The 18,285-nt window shown below is 32.4% G+C and overlaps 1 long non-coding RNA gene across 1 annotated transcript; it reads left to right on the top strand.

The window, feature by feature from the left end:
- Window positions 1–9: 9 nt before the first annotated feature.
- Window positions 10–17,072, top strand: LOC143663556 (uncharacterized). Its single transcript, XR_013166039.1, has 4 exons — window positions 10–203; window positions 1,498–1,690; window positions 16,278–16,339; window positions 16,969–17,072. It is a non-coding gene; the product is annotated as an uncharacterized LOC143663556 (long non-coding RNA).
- The last annotated feature ends 1,213 nt before the right edge of the window (window positions 17,073–18,285 follow it).

The raw sequence follows: 18,285 nt of genomic DNA, 5'->3' as shown, positions 1-18,285 counted from the left end.
AGTCTTAATCTTTTCCTGGAGTCCTTTATGAGAGAGATCTCAGAGAAGCTGAGGGAGAAAATGTCCCAGGAAAAGCCAGAAGGACCCATAGGTGCTGAGAGAGGCATTTGAAAGCAAAAGCCAGAACAGAAGGACAGCAAATACCATGTACCTTCCCGTGCGACCAAGGAAACTTGAATGCCAGCTGCCTTTCCCCTGAGAAGGTATTCTCATCTTTGTGCTTTAATCTGGATACTTTCACTGCCTTAGAATTGTAACTTGTAACTTAATAAATCCCCTTTGTAAAACCCAATTTGTTATTGGTATATTGCATTGTGACAGCTTTAGCAAACTAAAATATTAGTAAACTAGATTTTAGCTAGTTAAATATTCTACAATAATAAGAGATTAATTCTATGAGTTCAAAAATATGATTGGGCCTTTAAGAAAGAATGTGACAAAATATAGAAAATTTCACGTTTCCTTCAGGAAGGAAAATGTAATTTGTAAAATAAATAACAGTACTTTGAGTTTTGTTTCATTTTAGTTTTGTCCTCATAATCAAATTTTTATATGATTAAATTTTCTTCTACACCTTCCCTTTTATTAGAAATTAACAGATTGGATTACAAGGAACAAGTGTATTGCATAAATATCAACTATGCAAATTGTTGCACCTCATTCTAAGATTTCTTTATATCAATTCTTACTGTATTCCTGGGTACCATTTACTACTTTATGAAAGTGTACCTGATGTCTGAACATATCTTAGAGATTGACAAAAATGATATGTTAGCCCTGGAAAAAAGATATAAAAATAAAATATAACATATGGTAATTTTTAAATTTCTATGTTCTGTTTTTTCTCTTTTAAACAACTTATTTTTCTTTCTATTTATGGACAAATAAATTTTATTGAATTCTTTAATCTAATATGCATTGCAGTTGCAATCTTTTATTTAAATCACTATTACTGCACTTAAGTATTCCATTAAACCATTAATTCTCCTAATATCATTATAGGGAAAATTTGAGAGTTTACAATGTTGAAATTCAATTGTGAAGCCTGTTTTAGATATAGGATGCATACAAATAATAAAATAACATGTTTTCCCCAAGAATAGAATAGAAATTCATGGAAATGGTATTGTGGTGGTATAAGAGGACTAAGTAGGAACACAATGAAAAATAAACATTTGAAAACACCCATAATAAAAGGTAAGAAAATTTAGATGCATATCATATCATAATGTACATTGATATAAGTTATATATATGTGCATAAAAGGGCAAATATCTATCTTTCTGTCTATCCTCTATCTATTGATCTATATTTTATTAAAAAAAGCTCTTAGATAACTGTAAACATCTTTTTCATTAAATGAGTTTAATCTTCACTGAAAAATACTTCCTTGGTTTATTTTAACATCTCTAAAAGTTTCATTTTATGTAAATTTTCATATTGTAGCTATGAAATTTATTAACCAGCATAATTTCTTTTTTTGTTTTATGTCCATAGGAAAACCTAAAAAAAAGAACATATTTAAAAATGTAGGCCTAATTAAAAATTATTATCTTAAACTTGAAATGATGTTCCAAAGGAAGTACTAATGAAGGGGCTTAGATAATATTTGTGATATAACATCCAAGAAGGAGAAGAAGAAATTGAAAATGGGCAAAATCAAAGAGCTATATGCAACATAGACTCACTGGTACATATATACTTTTAGAGAAGTTGCTTTGTATGAAATTAGAATGCAAGATTATTTGCTTGAAACCATTAACAGCCAACAAGATGGAATTGCGGAGAAATTGCATAAGGAAATATTAGATTGTACTATGTAAAATTACAGTGTGTGTACAAAAAATAAATACAGAGTTCCAGAGGCAGATATAAGAAATATTGTGAGTGGAAATTTTTCATGAAATATTAACTGATTTGAGGTTATTTTTGCATAGTAATATTACTTGTGGAGGTTGGAAAGGAGACATAATAAATTCCCATCTCAAGCCCATGTGAACATTTAGAATGACTAAATTTTTGGCTTATGGGTAACTTTGTTTCAGTCTGAGTTCTTCATTAACATTTTGTATAGAAATCTCTATGGATTTTCTATGTCTCCTTAGTGTTTAAAAAAAATTCTAGTGATTTTAAATGGCAATCATCTTTATAAAATAATGTCAATGTGCTGAAAGTGAGTGTTGAAATATACAAATGACTTTTGTATATTTCAAAATATACAAAATTTTGCCCCAGAAGATACCCACCAAAAAAACAATCAGGTTGTAAGTAATGTTCCTTTAAGAATTGTGAACTATAAAATAGAACCATAGAAAATAGTAAAACTTTTGCAAACTAACTTCCATAAGCCAGTTACTCACATATTTGTGAAAATGAATCATCTTGCTTGGGTGCATACATGATGCTGTCCCTCCCTGGTGTGCATTCTTATTAATTGATATGAATCCAGGGTAGTACCCTTGTGTATTCAAAGGAGCCAGGGACTTTCATAAATTGAAACTGCTATGGAATCAGTTTGGTGTTAATGAGTTTACTATTACCTTTTACCTTTGCCTCTTTTCTGAATAGTTTCTTCAAACAATTAACTTACTAATCAGTAATTTATAATTTAGATTACAACCTCCCCATTTGCTACAAAGGTTTTAAATACGAAATAAAATTTACAAGGAAGAAAGGTGAAAGTTCAAAATGATCAAATTACACAGACTCTCACAGGAGCTTGTGAAACAAAGTATAAATGGTAATACAACAATAGGTTTTACTATGTGTTAAAAAGTCTTCCTCTTCATAATTCTTTTTTTCAGATAGCTGATTAAATATTAAACAGTACATGTATATATTCTTATATAATATTAGATAGCTTGATCCTGATAAGTTTTGGATGGAGAAAGACTGAGATAGTATATTTTGATTTGTCAGTTTTGAACGGTTATGTTTATGTTAAAAAATACAAAGTATTTTTGGAAACAAATATAGTTCTTTGCACAAATGAATATGTAAATAGTTATATTGTGACAATGATAATGGTTAAGATAAATATCCCAAATCAATATGCTTATTGCTGATAACTTCAATGCAGTTGTTGCTTTGAAAGGAAATAACTGTGTATATCCACCATGTATAGGGTTTTTCTCTGGCCATCAGTCAAAATTCTCCAGTAACACATTATTGTACTTGAGTTGGGGGTGATTAGCTCAGGTGGCAAAGAAACTGTGCGTGACTGATTCAAAATACTTTTGAGAGACATTGACAACCTCAAGTTCCAAGTTTGACTAACTTTTCCTTAATATAATTTAGAGTTTGGTCTACTGCATACCAAGAAATAAGGTACTTGCAAGGTTATCTCTATTATTCCTCCATTACGGTATGCTCTGAGTAAAGTAGATTTGGTGAGTTTCTGCTCAGGTGAGACAGGAAAGGTGGGTTGGGGTAGAGTTTTTTTCCCCAGCTGTCACAAGTTTTCACAATTGCCTATCCAATGAAGTCCTTCCCCCGGAAACTAGGTTTTTTATTAGAGAAAAGGGTCTGGGAGAGTTTCATGATCATCACTCTTTCCTTCCCCATCAAGGTCATGTATTGAACATTCTTAATTTTTCTGGGAGACAACCTCCTAGAGAGAAACTTGCGGAAGTGTGCCTTTCCTTCCTAACATTGTGGCCACAGAAGTTTCTCTTCCTCTAGCTCACACTTAGCCTCTAGCAACTCTGAATTATCATTTAAACATTCCTACCAGGAAATGGCATTCCTACCAGAAAAATGTCTTTTACTTCCAGTAGCAAATCTTGAATGCTGTCTCCTTTTGGATGCCCCTGACACACCATATCTTATAGGAATTGTTTTTCCTGTAATCTCTGTTCTCTGATGAATTCAAAAAAAGCAATCAGCATGTCAAACATTTTTCTTGTTGTAAGGATGGGAGTAGTGACTTCCAAAATCTTTGTATGTCTTAGCTAAAGCCAGAAAACCTCATTTAAGTCAGTTATTTAAATGTTTGGAACAACACCTCTCTTAGCAATGGAACTTGTAGTGCTATAACTTTTAATAGATTTTATTGTTTAGAGCATCTTTAGGCTTACAGAAAAATCTCACAGAACTGTAGTGTACGTATGCCCCCCCCACACACTTTCTCTATTATTACCATCTTGCATTGTGTGATGGTTGTTAAGATTGAGGGAGCAATATTGATATTTTATTATTAACTGAAGTACATAGTTTATATTAGGGTTCATACTTTGTGTTCCAATTCTATGGGTTTTGTCAACTGTATAAATTCATATATTCATCATTGCAATATCAGACATAATAGTTACAGTGCCCTAAAAATCTCTGGTGCTCCAACTATCCATCCTTCCCCTTCCCCTGAATCCCTGAAACTACTGTCCTCTTTACTGTCTGTATAGTTTTGCTATTTCCAGAATGTCATATTGTTGGAAGAATAGCATATGTAGCTTTTTAAATACTGGCTTTTTCACTTAGCAATGTGCTTTTAAATTACCTCCAGGTTGCTTTTTTTTGTATCTTGATAGATTATTTCTTTTTATTAGGGAATACTACTTCATTGTAGGAATATTTTATTTACCCCTTTACTTATGGAAGGGTATCTTGGTTTCTTCCTCTATGGAACAATTATGAAAAGTTGCTATTAACATTTATGCATAGATTTTTAATGGATTTAATTATTCACCTAAGGGTATTATTTCTAGATCAAATGTGTAGTCTATGCTTAACGTTCTGTTAAGAAACTGCAAGTCTATCTTCATAAGTGGTGTGCCATTTTGCATTCCCACCAAAAATGAATGAGAATTTTTGTTGTTCCACATCCTCACCAGGGGTGTTGTCAGTGGTTGAGGTTTCTGCCATTCTAATAGGTGTGTAGTAGTATCTCATTGTTATTTTAATTTGCAATCCTTTATTGACACATTTTGTGGAACGTCTTTTCATATACTTACCTGCTATCTGTGTATCCTTTTTGAAGAGATGTCAGTTCAGTTCTTTAACAATTTGGGAATTTTATAGTTGTTGACTTTTGAGAGTTCTTAGTATATTTTTTTACATGATTCTGTATATTTGGAAATACTTCTTGGCTGTGGTTTGCTTTTTTTATTCTCTTAACAGTGCCTTTTGCAGGGGAAATTTTTCCTTTTAATGAAGTCAATTTATCAAACTTTTCTTTCAGAGCCCATATTTTTGGTGTCGTATCTAGAAAGTCATCAAGTTCCAGGCCACCAAGCTTTTCTCCTATATTCTCTTCTCAAATTTGTATACTTTTCTATATCTATTTAGGTCTAAAATCCATTTTTAGAAAATTTTTATGAAAGGTGCAACATCTATGTCTAAATCCACTTTTGTATGTTTATGTCCAGTTGTTCCAGCACAAATTGTTGTGAAGACTATCCTTTCTTTTCAAATTATCATGCTTCTTTGTCAAAGATCAGTTGACTGTATTTGTATGGGTCTATTTCTGTGCTACCTATTCTTTCCATTGATCTATTTGTCCATTCTTTTGTCAGTACCACACTGTCTTGATCATCATGTCTTATGATAAGTATCAAACAGGGTTTTGTCAATTTCCCAAACATTCTTCTTCTTCAACATTATATTAGCTAGTCTTGGTCTTTTGTCTTTCCATATACTTTAGAACCATATGTAGAAATGCACAGAAGAAAGTGCTGCAATATTTATTGGAATTGCATTGAATCTCTAGATCAAGGTGGGAAAATTGACATCTTAATGGTAAATCTCTCTATCCATGAACATGGACTATCTCTCTTTTTTTTAGATCTTTGTTCTTTCATCACATTTTTTTTTTTGTAGATTTCCCATGTAGATATTGAATATGTTTTGCTAGATTAGTACTTATGTATTTCTCTTTTGGTGCTAATATAATTAAGGTTGTGCTTCTAATTTCAAATTCCAGTTGTACATTGTTGGCATATACAGAAACATATGACTCTTTTTATAATAAATTGTATATTTGTACCTACGAATCAGCTATAGTCACTTATTATTTTCACGACTTTTTCTGTTGATTGCTTGGGGTTTTAAACAATCACACAATCTGTGAACAAAGTTTTATTTCTTACTTCCCTATCTGTATACATGTCATTTCCTTTTCTTGTCTTATTCCAGTTACTAGGACTTCCAGTATTGAACAGATGAATTGAAATGGAACATACGTGTCTAATGCCAGATCTTAGGAGAAATCATCTAATTTCTCACCACTAAGGATGATAAATGTAGGATTTTGTAATGTTTATGAAATTGAGGATTTTCCTCTCTGTTAGTTTTCTGAGTTTTTATAAGGAATCAGTATTGAATTTTGTCAAAATCTTTTTTTCTGAATATATTGATATACTCACATGTTGTTCGTTCTTTAGATTAAATATATGGCAGATTACATTAAATGCCTTTTAATGTTGTCCTAGCCTTGGATACCTGGAATAAATCCCATCTGGTAGTATACAATTATTTTAATACATGGTGGGAATAGATTTAATAATATTTTGTTGAGACTTTTTATATCTATATTCCTGAGAAATATTGTTAATCTCTAATTTTCTTTTCCTGTATTGTCTGATTGGTTTTTATATTAAAGTGATACTGGCCTAAGGATATTAGTTAACAAATATTCCTTTTACCTCCATTTTTCTGAAAAAGATTATACATAATTGGTTTCAGTTTTCTTTAAATATTTAGAATTTACCAATGAAATCATCAAAGTTGGTTGCTTTCAGTTTGGAAGTGTTTAATAGTTGATTATGTTTATTTTCTAGGTATAATTTTGTTAGGTTTTATCTTTCCAGCAATTGGTCCATTTCATCTAAATTATCAACTTTGTGTCCATAGCATTGTTCATAATATTCTTCTGTTATTATTTTAATCATTGTAATAAGTTGTAATGGCCCCTCTATCATTTATGATACAAACATTTTGTGCTTTTAGGTTTGTTTGTCGACCTATCTAGAGGTTCATCAATTTTATTGAACTTTTCATAGAACTGGCTCTGGTTTCCTTGATTTTATCTACTAATATCTTATTTTAAATTTCATTGATTTGTTTTCATTTATTATTTATCTTATTATTTACTTTAGATTTTATTTTCTTTTATTTAGTTTCATAAAACAAAATTTTGATTATTGATTTTAGATCTTTCTTCTTTTATAATATATGCATTAAATACTAATATTTTCAGCTAAGCACTGCTTTTGCTTTGTCCAAAAATTTTTGATAAATTGAATTTTCATTTTTATTTAGTTCTAAATATTTTTAACTTATCTAAAATTATTTTTAACCCACAGCTATTTAGAGGTGTGTTGTGTAATCTTCAAATACTTTGGAATTTTGTATTTATTTCCTGTTATTTAATTTTCCTTTAACTTGACTTAGGCCTGAGGGCATAATTTGTATGAGTTTCATTCTTTCAAAAATTTTAAGGTGTGTTTTATGACCCAGGATGTGATCTATTTTGGTGAATGTTCTATATGATCTGGAGAAGAATGTGTTTTCTGCTACTTTAGGATGAAATGTCCTATGAATGCCAATTATTTCTAGCTTATTGATGGTGCTGCTTAGTTTGGCTATATATTTAATTACTCTCTGCTTGCTGAATCTGTCAATTATTGATAGAGGGGTTCTGAGGCCTCCAACTGTAATATTTGATTTGTATATTTCTCTTTGCAGTTTTATTAGTTTTTTCCTTACAGATTTTGATTCTCTGTTCTTACATGAATACACATACAGGACTTTTGTTTTCTTGCAGATTTCACCTGTTTATAATTTTATAATTTCATCCTATATCTTTGATAATTTTCCTTGGTTTGAATTCAACTTTGTCTGAAATTAATGTACTTACTCCAGCTGTCTGTTTTGAAAGAATTTTTTATTAGAAAAGTTGTAAGTTTATAAAGAAATCTTGCTGGGATTACCCTATTATTACAACTTGCATTAGTGTGGTAACTTTGTCACAGTTTATTAGTGCTTTAGTTTACTTGTTGATAGAGCAAATGTTATCCAATAAGTTGACTTAAATAATGGGAGTTTAGTGAATCGTAGTTTTGAGGCTGGGAAATTTCTAAATCAAAGTACCATCAAAGTGATTCTTCTTTCTTAAAGTTCACATTCTCAGGCTTGCTTCTGTTGATCCTTGGTCCCTGCCATTTCTGTCACTTGGCAATGCATATGGTAGCCTTTTTGGCCTCTCTCTTCTCTCCTGGGTTTCATTGTTTTCAGTTTCCGGCTGCTTACTCTATGGCTTTCTCTGTGTCTGAATTTCATTCTGCTATTAAGGATTCAAGAAATAGGATTAAGAGCAATCCTAATTGAGTTGGAAAACACCTTAACTGAAGTAACCTCATCAAAAGGTCCTACTTGGAATGAATTCACACCTAAAAGAATGGATTCAATTTACGAGCATACTTTTCTGGAATACATAGCTCCAAACCACCACAATAAATGGATATTATTACAATTATACTATTACCTATTGTCCATATTTTACATTAAGCTCATTCTGTGTTGGATAGTCTCTATTTTTCTTAAACTTTTATTATAATAACATATATACAAGATAAATTTACCCTTTAACACATTATAATATGTACTTCAATGCTATTAATGACACCCCAGTGTTGTGCTACCATCACCATCATCCATTACCAAAAATGTCTGTCACTATACACACACAGAAATTCTGTACTACTCAAGATCCCCAGCCTGGCCCCTGGTAAACTGTATCCTAGTTTCTGATTCTATAAACTTGCTTATTTGGATTATTTCACACCAGTGAGATCATATAGATATATGTCTTTTCTGTCTGACTTATTTCGCTCAATATGATGTCTTCAATGTTCATCCCTGTTATTACATGTAAAAATGCTTAGTCCTCTTTATGGCTGAATAATACTCCACTGTATAAATATATATATAACTGCATTTTGATAATATATTCATCTGTTGAAGGATACTGAGGTAGCTTCCATCTTTTGACAACTGTGAACAATGCTGAAATAAACAGTGGTGTGCAATTGTCTTTTTTAGTCTCCGCTTTCAGTTCTTTTGGATGTGTAAATAGAAGTGAGATTGCCAGGTCATATGGTCAGCTGGTAATTCTATACTTAACTTTCTGAGAACTGGCAAACGGTTTTCCCTAGTGGCTGCAACATTTTATATTCCTACCCCAACAATGAACAACTGTACCTATTTCTTCACATCTTATCCAGCATATGTTATTTCTCTTTTTTTAAAACAATAGCTATTTTAGTACATGTAAGGTTGTGTCTCATTGTAATTTTGATTTGCATCTCCCAAACAGCAAAGGATATAGAGTACCTTTTCATGTGCTTTCTGGTCATTTGTATATCTTATTTAGAGAAATGTCTACTCAAATATTTTGCACATTTTAAAAATGTTGTCTTTGGTTCTTGAGTTGTAGGATTTCTTCATATATTCTGGATATTAAACCCTAATCAGATATGTGTCTTCCAGATATTTTCCTCCATTCCATATGTTGTGGTTTTACTTTCATGATTATGCTGGTTTGAAATTATCATGTACCCCAGAAAAATCATGTTCCTTATTCTTTATTCAGTATTTCTGAGTGGGATCATTTTTCACCATTTCCATGGAGATGTGACCCACCCATCTGTAAGTGGTACCTTTTGATTAGATGGTTTCCTTGGAGATGTCTCCTCCTATTCAAGGTGGGGTTGCTAACTGGAACTCTTTAAGAGGGAACCATTTTTGCAAAAAGTTTCAGAGCCATGAGAACTAACAGATCCCACACAGCCAGAGACCTTTGGAGATGAAGAAGGAGAACACCCTGGGGGAGCTTTATGAAACAGGAAGCAGGGAGAAAATGCTACCAGACATCACCATGTGCCCTTCCAGCTAAGAGAGAAACCTTGAACTCATTCATCCTGTCTTGAATGACGGTAACCTCTTGTTGGTGCCTTAATTTGTACATTTTCATGGCCTTAAAACTGTAAACTTGCAACTTAATAAATTCCCCTTTTTAAAAGCTGTTCTGTTCCTGATATATCACATTCCAGCAGCTTACACACTAGAGCAATGATGAAATCCTTTGATGTACAAATATTTTTAATTTTGATAAAGTCCTGTTTATCTATTTTTTTCTTTTGTTGTTCATGCTATGGATATGAAGAATCTATTGCCTAGAACAGAGTCCTTCCTTGTGATGCCTCTCTGTTTTCTTCTAGGTGTTTTATAGTTTTGGTTGTTATATTTAGCCTTTTATCCATTTTGAGTTAATTTTTGTATATGGTGTGAGGTAGAGGAAGAGGTCCACCTTCATTCTTTTCCTCATGGTGATCCAGTTTTACAGCATTATTTGTTGAAGAGACTATTCATTCTTCTTTCAGCGGACTTGGCACCCTTGTAAAAAATCAGTGGCCATATATCTCAGTCCATCTTTCTTTAGATTAGTATCAACATGGTAAATCTATCTCCATCCCTTTACTTTTAGTCTAATCATGTTATATATTTAAAGTGGGTTTCTTGTAGACAACATATAGTTGGGTCTTTATTTTTTTATCCACTCTGATAGTCATTTTAATTGATGCACTCAAACCATTCACTTTAAGGTAGTAATTAATATGGTTGGATAATATTTGCTAACTTTGTCACTGTTTTCTATTCATTGCTCTTGTCTTTTGTTTCCTTTTTTTATGTCTTCCAGTCTTTTATTGACTTCTTTGATTTTAATTAAGAATTTGAATGATTCCACTTTCTCTCCTCTGTTAGCATAACAATTATACTTTAAAAACATAAATTTCACTGGTTGCCTTAGAGTTCAGTATATATGTTTGCAACTAATCTAAGTCCACTTTCAAATAAAATTATAAATCTCCCAGGTTTTATAGGTATCATATGATAGAGTATTACCAATTCTTCCTCATAACATTACTGAGATTCATTTCAATTATCCATAAGCTATAATGGTGCACTATATTGCAAATAATATTTTGAACATACTCAGACAATTTAAGGATAAGAAAAATGCATTTTGTTTTATTTGCATTTATACCTTCTCAAGTGATCTTCTTTTATTTTTGTAGATCCAAATTTCTTTTATATAATTTTCCTTCTCTCTGAACAATTTCTTTTAGCATTTCTTACAAAACAGTTCTACTGGCAACAAATTCCTTCAATTTTTTGTTTGTCTGACAAGTCTTTATTTCTTCTTCACTTTTGAAAGATAATTCTCCAGGTTCAGATCTCTAGAATTGTAGGTTTGTGATTTGATTTACTTCTCTCAACATTTTAAATATTTCTCTCCACTCTCTTCTTACTTGCATGGTCTAAATACATATTCAATGTAATTCTTATCCTTGTTCCTCTATAGATAATGTACTTTTCTTCTGGCTTCTTGCAAGATTTTATCTTTGTCTTTGATTTTCTTCATTTTGAATAGGATATATATTTTAAATGTTTATTCTAATTGGTTTTCTCTGAGCTTCCTCAATCTGTGGTTGGTGCATGTCAATAATTTTGGAAAATTTATAGCCATTATTACTTCTGTTTATTCAATTCTTTCTCTCCTTCTTCTCCCTCTGATATTCCAATTGCATCTATGTTATACTTTTTGTAACTGTCTCATATTTCTTGAATACTTTGTTCCTTTCTCTCAGTTTTTTTTGTTTGTTTGTTTGCTTTTCAGCTTGGGAAATTTCCACATGTATATCCTTAAGCTCACTGATTCTTTACTTGGCCACGTCCAGTCTCATGGTGAGCCCATCAAAGGCATTCTTTATTTCTGTTATAATTATTTTTAGTTATATCTTTTCTTTTGATTCTTAAAGTTTCCATTTCTCTATTTATGTTATCCATGTGCACTTTTGTGGCATGTACTTTTTCCATTAAAGCCCTGAACATGTTAATCAAAGCTATTTTAAATTTCCTATCTGATAATTCCAAAATATCTCCCATATCTGGGTCCAGTTCTGATGCTTAGCCTATATTTTTTATGACTTGCAATTTTGTTGTTGTTGAAAACAAACATGATATATTGGGTAAAAGGAACTGAGGTAAGTAGACCTTTAGTGGCCAGGCTAGGAATTTGTCCATTTTATCTGGCAAGAATTTGGCTGATTTCATTATTCCTTATCCTTGTAGGCGTCAGAGGCTCCGGTTTCCTCCTGTGTCTTTGTTTTAGTCCACCCTGCTTTCTCTGGTGTTCCCTAGAGATTCTCTTTAAAAGGCTATCTGAACTTTACAGTTCTTTTCAGCTATAACCCTGCTACTAAACAAGAGCTATACTGGTATGTTAGCAAAATGTGGAAGGAGGGGAAGTGTTTTAATATCCTATGATTAGGTTTCAGTATTTTAGTAAGCCTGCATCTTTGGGCTATAACCTTCACAAGTCTCCTCGGATTTTCAAGTTTCTACTCCTTAGGTGAGACAACATATAGTTGGGTCTAGACAACATATAGTAAGGCTAGAGGTGTCTGGAGTTGTTTATTTCCTTCCATCCTTGAGGACAACTTGAGGGAACTCCAACTGGATATTCCTCTTTCCTCACATGGGATAGACCCTGATGAAAGCTATATTGGTAAGACTTTGGTAAAATAGTTTCCTTTGAGGGTAGGCATTTGTTAATGAGAACAGAATGTACTGGACATATACCAAAGGGGTTACTTTTCCATTAATCCTGATAAAGTTAAGAGTAGATTTTTCTACTTCACAGTGAGTACCTGGTGTGGTTCATGGAAGTAAAACTCAAAAATAAGGGCACGTCCTAAGCCTTGGCCACAGGAGATTTTTTTCCAGCATTTTCCAATGCTGGCTCATGTAGTGGTTTCTGTTCCTGATAAACCGTGATTCTCTCTGTCCCTCCAATACTTGGACAATGGCTTAACTTGCAATCTCAGTTCTCCAATGGACCTAAGAAGAGTTATTAATTTTCAGTTTTCCATTTTTTTTTTCTTGTGAGGATGGGAGTGACAGTTTCAAGCTCTTCACATGTCAGGCAAGATTTAAAAGTGCTCATAATTTTATTTGAATAACCTATCAGAGGAATATAAAATCTGAACACCCAGATCTGTAAACCTATTTTTACCATTTGGATTTTGTTGTTTCCAGTGCTCATTGAGCACTGCATCATTCTGTTTATTGCTACTATAGCCTCTGTTACCCTTAGCCAACTTCTTATACAGTCATTTTCAGTGTCTAGTTATATCAAATAGTACCCATGGTACCCACTGGAAAGGGTGCTGGCACCAGAGGACTCACACATTATTGATAACCCATCTTATAGACTGGTGGACCTGGATCTGATACTTATCTGCACTTTGATTAATTATGTTGTGTGTTACTCATGCACAAGTTGTGTTCAAGGAATCTCTTATAAGGGTATAATCAATGAAAGTGGCATTCTGAGTTCTGGCCTGTCCAATAAAATATGAATTCAGGTCTTCCTAGGAATTTCTTAAAGGTGTTTGAGGAGGACCCAATATTGGTGGTTTTGTTTGAGAGACTGTCTTGTATTGAAATAAAATTTTTCCTCAGGGGAAAGGAATGTGAGTTTAGTTTACAGATAATGGGCTAAGCCAGAGATGTGCTATTTATTAGTGTAACTTTAGTCCAGTAACCTAAATAATCTAACCTTGTTTCCCCATCTTTTAACTAAAGATAATGATAGTATATATCTTATAAGCATTTTGCAAAAATTTAACAATTCACATAAAATTCTTGGCCCATTGCAAATGTTATATGTTCTTTTTTTGTTCATTCTTTTTTCATATTAGGTGCTAGTTAGCTACTTGTTGGTGGATAATTAATTAGGTAATATCATTGACTAAAATTTAATAATGAAAATTATTCATAGAGGTGACTATAGATTAATATGTAAAGTATTATTTGGAAGTGATAAATGATAATTTTTGGTCAAAATCTGTGAAAAAAATCTAATATTCTACCTGACTGCTACAAAGAAATCAAAAGCATATTGAAAAAAAAAGGTAAATTGAGGGTAGGCCACAGTGGCTCAGTGGGAGAGTTCTTGCCTGCCATGTCGGAGACCCAGGTTCGGTTCCCAGTGCCTGCCCATGTAAAAAAAATAATAAAAAATAAATTGAAAGTATTCACATAGTTAATGAACATTGTGCTCTTTTAAAAGAAATATTGACTTTAGGCATTACAATGTTGCTATATATTTACTCCATGTATACATATATCTTGTACAGATAATGTAATGAATTAATATTTGTGTATTACAATATATTTTATGGTAACATGCAAGTAAAGTACCTACCCGTAACTATCATAAAATCATGTCAACTGATCATCATCTGATCATGAAGTGACATAAAAAGCTTAAGTTTTAGAATTAATAGTACAAATTATAGTGACATTGATTTAGACTAAAAGGGAAGCAAAACTTGGATCACAATTTGTGTAACCAAAAATGTCTGTGTTGCCCTAAGAATAGTGAACTTTTAGTCATTCAGTTTTCAATCAATGGCTAAGTGAATATCTCTTATCTGATTCCACATGTTTATGAAATAATTTGGTAATAGTAAAGCAAGTTAAACTTTTTCCCCAAATGTGAAGCAAAATTTCCTTGCAGAACTGGTACTAAAAGGAAAAAAGCTTTTAGTAGGCGAATGAATGCCCCACTTATTGAACCTTCTGCCCTTGATATTTGAATTAGAATTCACATTTTCACCCTCATGCATGTGAACTCCCCTTTTCCAACTTTAATAGATAGTGTAGACAACCTTCTTTGCCCTTATCATTCCCAATACACTTGCTTATTTTGCAATGTAATAGCTAGCATCCTAATCAATGAAGAGTACATTTCCCTCTAATTATTGAAACAGCAAATCTGTCTTCCTCTCTGCCTGTAACTTTTATCCAATGAAATATCAGCACTTAAAAATGAAGAGAAACATTAAAATGGCCTTATATTTCAGTTTACAGCCTTACCGGCTCTTAGTGAGAGAATAAGTATAGATAAGTAGCCTTGTTCTTCTGTTCCCAAATACCAACAATTCATAGTCACCAGGTAGGAAACCACAAAACAATTAACTTGACATGTAATGGAAAATTGAATGCTGAAAATTGGAGAAAACTTGATAGATGAAGCAGGTTACGTTTGAATTGATAAAGTTCAACACTAGAATGACAACTGTACAATTTGAGGAGATTCGTGATGGAAATTGTGGTCAATAAGGCAATCAACATATCTAATAAGATAATAAGCCTGTATCAGAGAATCTGCATAAAAACCACCAGTTTCTGTGCTGGATGTTGAAAATGAAATTGGATAATTGAAATATTTGGCAGCATATGGTGAAGGAACAGTGGTAAAAAATCTTATTCAAAATCTGACCATAACACAACAACAACAACAACACAACAACAAATGTGGCCATAACTCTTATTTGGGAAATGTTATTGAAGATTATCAGTAACACTTTTCTCATCTATTAAATATGTAGAATTATATGAGCTTTGTTTTTTTTTTTTTCATATGGTTGCTTTGATAAAGACACACTCCCTAATAGCAGGTAAAATCTATTGCTAAGCTGTGTGTTTTTGATGGAATCCATGGCAAACTTCATGTGAGCCCAAAACCATTTTATCAGAGTCATCCCATGTAGACATAATTTTATGTAAAATTTTAGCAAGATTATCGATCACTTGAAGTCAGTTTTTGAAACTTCTGTGAGTCTATAAAGCCTAAGTTAAGAAATCTGCAAAAGAGTAATATGAACTCTTTAACAAAGATGAGATATCTTATGTCTCAGGAAACCCTTTTCTTTTATCTCTTCTTTGAACTGTTGGGCTGTGTGGGCAGAATAAAGCAATATCTTGATTAGAAATACTATTTTAATATTTTAACTTCCTAAAATATTCAAAGTTGTCATATCAGGGAGTGCTGTTTAATCTCTGGCTGTCCTCCCAAGTTAAGAGAAGACTTTGACTCAATGTCTTAACTTTTCAATGAAAGAGAACTGAATGAGTCAGAAACATTCCGGCGGGGGTTGCGAGGTGGGGGTGGGAGGACGTGTGTGCAGATAAGACTCTTGCTCATTCTTAACACTGAGTTTGGTATATAAAAAATTACTTTCAAATGCCAGGTAGGGGGTAGAGCTTCATCCCAAAGAAATAAATTCATATACCAACAGAGAGACCACAATTGGCTCATTTTTATAATAATTTGGTGATTATGTTTATGCAATATTGAATAGCAGTGGAAATTCAGAAGGACTAGATTAATCCCTACATAGCTAAGAACTGAAAAACTTGTGTGATTGCAGGTATGCAGAGAATGGTGAGGTATACTACAACACCTGGAGAGGAAAAATACAGTGATTTCAAGGTAGGCACTCATTCAGACCTTATCTTAAACCATCTTTTGAAGTTTCTTCCATTATCTGCTTGCTTTAGAAAATTTGAGTTCCATATCCAAGGTCACAGGAAGAAAGGAATAAGAAGATGATAAGAGCCTTATAGTTTTATCAGACAATGAGAAACAGAATCATGCAGGATATCTGTGGATATCTAATCTATATAATATCTAATATAGGTTTATAGGACCCTCTATGAAAAAATAATGGCATTTATTAATTCCAAAGTACATCTTTGACAATTTTGATGTTGCCTCTCTCTTGCTTTTAATAATGACTATCAGAGTTCAGAACTACCTAAAATAGAACCATCATTCTGACAGAGAAAAAAATGTTGCTTTCTGATGTCAATGAAAAATAACATTGTATGATAGCCAATTAATAGAAAGTTGAAGAGATCTTTGCCAATAAATTGAAATGTTAATTGAAAAAATGCATGTGACTATTGGCATTAAAATATTTTATTGTTTTTTTCTATTAAGAAAATATCCCTTTAGATTTATGTCCAAAACAAAATGTTAACTGAAAACTAGTCTTGGAAACACACACACTTAGATATTTCAGAGTTTCCTTTAACTTCTGTTTTGTTGAAAACTTTCAGAAACTATTTTTAGAGATCAAATGGAAACCACTTTGAAAAGCTCAGCTTGATTAAGAACAGACAACATACATTTAGAGAAGAAAAAGAATCGCTCACTACTTTTGTGAAATTCTTCAGGGACTTCACTCCAGGTAGACAAATGTGGGAAGGGAGTTAAAGAGGATTTTAAACTTAGATGTTTGCAAAGCCTTTGACAGAATTCTTTATAGTCATGTAAGATCAGTGGAAGGGATCAATGAAACTAATAGTAATTTGGTTCACTGTTCTGAACAATGATTTATGGAAAGGAAACAATGACACTAGAAATAGGTTTTTGTGGTCAAAATCAGTTTTTAAAATGCTGCTACTTCATAGGCAAGAAACAAATATCCAACTTTCTAAAAAAAAATTAATGGGGCTTTGTTTTGAGATATTATTTTGAGCATGTATTTTATAATAAGTCAAAAAGATCAACATTTATATAAAACATAATGGCATATAGGATGTGTGTGTTCATATTTTCTATTTTTAGTTTTGTTAAATGACTGATTTTTTAGGTGAAAGGTCTTTGGAATATATTGAAAAATGCATAGAAAATATTAAACCATTAATAAGAAATGATCTGTCTTATATCATCATGCTTAACTTGACCACAATAAATTTCATCATCACTTTTACTGCTGTACCATGAATACAGTTCTCTTTGCTGGTTGAGAAAAAGAACGTCATTAGGTTTAACAGTACTCAGAAATCAAGGACCCAGTCACAGGGCCTCTATTTGTCTCATTTAATAGAATTATTCCAACACATATAACATCACCTGACATTGTAATTTTCAATAAATCTTTGTGAATGAGTGAGTAAATAACCAAAAAGAAAAAAAAAAAGAAAAAAGGATGGAGTGGGTTATAAAATTGTAATAGATAATTGAAAATCAACTGTACTAAATTCTCTTCCAAAGGACTGACTTTATCACTTAACTCCTCCTTATTTCAGAATACACAATTATCTATAAAAGTAAGATTCTTTTGCAGAAGCAAGAGAGCATGGACTGAACCCCACAAAAAGACATCTTTTCTAAACACTGGTTTACAAGAGGGGAGAGATTGCTCACTGGCTAGGTTCTGGGACCATCTCACCCTTGTTCCTTAATACATCAAAATTGCAGGGTTTTTTAGTGCACAGGTGGCTCAGTGGTTAGAATGGCTGCCTTCCATGTGGGAGACCGGGTTTGATTTCCGGACCATGCACCCCCCCAACAAAAAAATTACAGGGGTTTTCCTTTTATTTTTAGAGTTAAGTTAACTCAAAATCCCTTTTAAGATTTATCTTTTGGTC

This window comes from Tamandua tetradactyla, chromosome 19, assembly GCF_023851605.1.
Source record: "Tamandua tetradactyla isolate mTamTet1 chromosome 19, mTamTet1.pri, whole genome shotgun sequence".
Classification (NCBI taxonomy): domain Eukaryota; kingdom Metazoa; phylum Chordata; class Mammalia; order Pilosa; family Myrmecophagidae; genus Tamandua; species Tamandua tetradactyla.
The sequence above is the reverse complement of the archived record's forward strand: the minus strand, read 5'-3'. Positions and strand labels throughout refer to the sequence as shown.